Consider the following 4,714-nt stretch of genomic DNA (forward strand, 5'->3'; position numbering starts at 1 on the left):
ACCATGTGTTGTATGGACATGTTGAATCAGCAAATTGTACATCTGAAACTAATATCACACTGCGTGTTCACAAACTAGAATTTAAATAAAAATGTAAGAAAACCAAAGATATGGAGCACCTGCAAGAGGGCTTTATACACCTGTATCTATGTAGATATGAAATCAATCATGTTAAACTCTCACAAAATCTCTAAGAGGTAAGAATTACGACCTTTATTTTATAGATGACAAAAGACTCAATAAGTTGGCCAGTGGCATTGGCAGATTTGAGATTCAACATGTCCACCCTACCTTAAGCAACTAATAATTTTGGCCCATCGGGACAAGAAAGAAGAGATTAGAGGTCTCAAAGAGGTCGTCTACCTCTTTCTGGGCATAGCCAGCGCACTCCAGATGTCCAAAGTTGGTAGAAAAAGCCCATGAACCTAGAATATGGCAGCATTTCCAGTTGAAGAAAAACCTTGAGGTAACCCCATATGTAGGAGCTACTGAAGGAGCACCCAGAATAGAGAGCTCGGTTAAGGACAGCCTTACAAGAACATCTTCAGTCTGCCCAACAACATGAATTGTAGCTTGTCCAAGGAAAAACAAATTGCTTGCTGAGATGTTGCTAGGAAGATTACCCAAGGGGAGCCTACCTAGGAAGGGTTGGTTGAGCCTTCCAGCCAAAGAGAAAAAGAAAGACTCTGAAAATAAATTGCCTTCCAATTCCCAGTGCAAGGTATAGCTTTGTAAAAGAGGGTTCCTTGTATGTTAGTGCTTGTTAGAAGCACATTATATAACATACAGCAGCCATACTAAAATGGCCCTTTTCCTGAATGTGTGGTGCCCGTGGCTAGCAAGATGACTGTGCCAGAGGAAAAAAAGAAGGAAAGAAAGGTCAATTCCAGATCTCTTTTGGTAGAAGTCTTTTTTTCCCAAGTAGTAACTGATAATGTGCATATCAGAGGTCTAGGAAGATCTGCATCCCCATTATCTGCTTTTATTTTATTTTATTTTTTTTGATGCAAGGGTAACTTTATTAAAGCAAAGAACTGAACATAATTTTAAAGGACATAAAAATATGGAACACTTCACAAACTTGCATGTCGTCCTTGCACAGGGACCATGCTAATCTTTTCTGTATTGTTCCAATTTTAGTTTATGTCTTGCTGAAGCAAGCACCTCATTGATCTGCTTTTAGATATCAGCCCAATAAGACCATAAATTCACCCATTTATGCTAAGTTTTGCTTTCTGTAATTCTATTTACAAAATGGAAACATTTTGGAAAGCATATGCTTTCCAAATTAATTCCAAATAATTCCAAATTAATTTCAATTAATTTGCACTTCTGCCTAAATTATTTGAGTACTTCTTCTGCTTAAAATTTTTTGTCCTGATAAAAATAAAAGGATTTGAAGAAGTCCATACTAGAGAAATTCTAATAAAACAATTTATAGCTGATGATGTAATCTGAAGTTTGAGCTTGTTGCTCAACGTGAAGATGAGAAACACTGTTTGCACACCGACCTCAGGAAGCAGCTGGATTTCTACTACGGTGTATACATTGTCTTATGTTCTTGATGGTTAAAAGAAATGGCCATTTACCCCTTCTTAATGGAAAAAAAAAGCCTCTCACAAGAATACATACTTTTGACATAAAAGGTGTACTTTTTTACCATAATCTTTGGCACATACCTGCTGTCTCAGAAAAGAAGAAAGAAAAGAAATTAATAAAGTTCAGATAGAAAATTCAATCCAATGTCCACACACTGGCAAATGAAAAATTCACCTGAGGACGCTTTAAAAACAAAACAACAGAAAAGAACACATTTTGTCTTGAAATAATTTTTGATTTCCAGAAGAGTTGCAAAGATAGTACAGAGAGTTTGCACATACCCTGCACTCATCTTCCCCTTATGCCACCATGTGAGAAGCCTTCGATATCAAGTTGGTCTGAAGCCTGAGGACTTGATTATAAAGCAAAAGTCTCAGTAAAATGTAACAGTAAGATTAATGACAAATACAAACAAAAAATTTACTAATAAAAGAAGAATGTGCACTTTTTAAGTGAACACTATAGATATTCTGAAAACTCAATGTTCAGTAACACAGTTTTAACTTGCCTCCTTATATGGCCAATAGCGTGTTACATGTTTTGTGGAAGAAAGGGAAATCTCTTCATTTTGGATAAATCCCACTACAGCATAAACTGTAGATTATCGTCAAGTCACGAGCACCATATTGTAGCAACACATACAATAAATGTAGTAGGTGTGTTTCTTCTCTTTCATGGTGATAAATCTCTTAAAAATGTCAGCCTGCAAATATAAATATCTCTTGAAATTTATGGCCAACGTCACAAAGTGACTCACCAAAGCACTTGCTTTCAATTCTTCTATTAGATCACACTCACGCATGAGAGAAAAAGTAAGGGAGGCAATGGGGTAATTGTCTTGAGAAGAGAGCTATGAAACAGGCAAAGAATTGAAGGTCAGATGTCAAGGACAAATCTTTGAGAGTGCTTTCTCGGCCCTGCAGTCTTCAATTTTCCCCCCTTCCTATCTTTTAATAGGAAACTACCTTACCTAGGCTGTAATGACTTGGAATTTGTATATTCTGTTTCCAAAGGAGATAATGGCTCTTTATCCAGATATCATGAGGCTTAGCCTCCTTTTAATCAAGTTCCCTGGTGCATTTGACAGACTGTGCACTGAGATCTGGGATACTCGCTATCTTGTGTTTACCAGTGATGCTCATGTCAATAGATAATTGCAGGGAAGCCTTGGTTGCATACACTTATTAATTTTCCTAAAGCAGGTCCCTGAATTACATTGTGTATAACGTACATTTTTGCAGGGTGTTGTAGTTTTGGTGTGTTCATAAATAGACGGCCAGGTAGAAATTTCTGGAGTATCAGAAAGACAGCTCCAGAGTGGAGCAGGTATTACATTTAGAGAAGTCCGGTGTCTGCCCAAGCGTACCACAGGCAGGTGATAAGCAGTCCATCGGCCAGGCAGCACCTCATTGAGCAGCATCGCGGGGAAGACCATCTTCTCCAGCACATCGTGTAGTCTCCTCCTGGGTCATCTTCTTACAAAAAGGAACAGCTTCTAGCTGAGCACTAGTGGGCACACTCATCTCTCTCCAACAGTGACTGTCTAATCCGTGTGAGTCAAATTCCTTACTCCGTAAATGAATGAATGGTCTTTCCAAACAGTGTGAAGATGTGTTAAAATTTGACTTCGAAGCCTTGGGGGTTATCTTTTTTGAGTAGTAATGGATGAAATCAACTTACATTCTATTGGCCGTTTTCATTAAAAATCAGAGCAGTACTACTCTCTCATCCACTCCTAGCTCTCTTCAGGGATTCTCCCTTTGATACCTAGCTTTTAACTGATGAAATGAATTAACTAGTATGGCATTCTTGAGGGCTGTTTATCAAGTTCAAGCATACAAATAAAAACTTACCATCACCAGTTTTGTCTGCGATGCATCATAAAGTAGAGGCATCAGTGGAAGGCTTCAGCCGGCTTATGACTAGTTGCTCCCTTACTTCGGGACGAAGGTCTACACGGCATGCCTTTCTTGAAAAAGATCCTGTCCGGGTGGACTTCACCACTAAGCTTTACTCATTACAACAACCTAAAGGCAACTATTGACAACGAACAAAAAATTACTTTAAGCCTGAATCCTCTAGCCTAGGGCACATTTCTGCTAAAAATTAGAAGCATCGCCTTCAGGAGTAAAGAGAAACTAAAACTTCACTCTAAATGAATCTCACCTAGTTATTTACATTAACTTAGTGGACTGAATCCAGGAGTTTACATCTGAGCAAGAAGATATATAACATCAGTAGTACAAACAACTAAGGAGTTCTCCAATAGGGCATCTCAATGATCCTGAAAAAGAAGAATGGGTTATTTTAGTTTCCTAAAAACTATTTCTCTCTGAAAATAAAAACCAATATGAAGACCTTAATTCCCGGCTATAGAAACTGCTCCTACAGATCCCTGATATGGTGAGGCCAGTACAAAGCAGTGGGCTTTGCTTTTTAGCCATTTCTCCTCGCTCCCATAGGCAATAGGGACCTGGGATGAAATACAGTGTTCAAAGAGTGAAATTCCCTCTGTGCCTCTCTTCATTAGCCCACTTAGAAATAATCAATGCATCTGCACGAGTAAGAGGGGCATGTTATTGATGGTTAAGCTTCTAGAAGTAAGTAAGAAGAGAATGTAACATTGCTTGATTGGTTAAAGTATAGTGTTAAGGGAATAAAAGGATGGACAGAAAAATTGACAGATTTATTGACAATAAAAGCAGTGACTATAGTAATAATAATATATGTTAGTATCATAAACATTTGGTCCTACACTAAATCATTCCACGCTCCTGAGATTTGCAGTTTGTTTCTGGATAATGTATTATTTTGTCCTCTTCCCTGAAGCTAGTTGTCACTTATGGCCATTAAAATGCCTACTTATCATATTTTTCGAAGTATAATATACATGCCTTTCATACATGAATCTTTTTACTATAGCGATTAATGAGTATGCAGGTGAGTATGTGTGTCTATGCGTGTGTGTGTGTGTGTGTGTGTGTGTGCCCATTTGTGTCTGAATATTTGCATCTTTCCACTTCCTAAAATTCAGCTTTTTTTCTATTAGTGGAGGTTAGCAAGTAATTGAATTTGGGGGAAATGCAACATCCATTGTCATCTTTTCTTCAAATTT

General features: G+C 37.9%; 1 non-coding gene across 1 annotated transcript; it reads right to left on the bottom strand.

The window, feature by feature from the left end:
* Positions 1–1,057: 1,057 nt before the first annotated feature.
* On the bottom strand, positions 1,058–1,162 carry LOC121103930. Its single transcript, XR_005836219.1, has one exon. It is a non-coding gene; the product is annotated as a U6 spliceosomal RNA (small nuclear RNA).
* Between the last annotated feature and the right edge of the window lie 3,552 nt (positions 1,163–4,714).

The sequence above is a fragment of the Ursus maritimus genome (genome assembly GCF_017311325.1).
Source record: "Ursus maritimus isolate PB19 chromosome X unlocalized genomic scaffold, ASM1731132v1 scaffold_X1, whole genome shotgun sequence".
Lineage (NCBI taxonomy): Eukaryota > Metazoa > Chordata > Mammalia > Carnivora > Ursidae > Ursus > Ursus maritimus.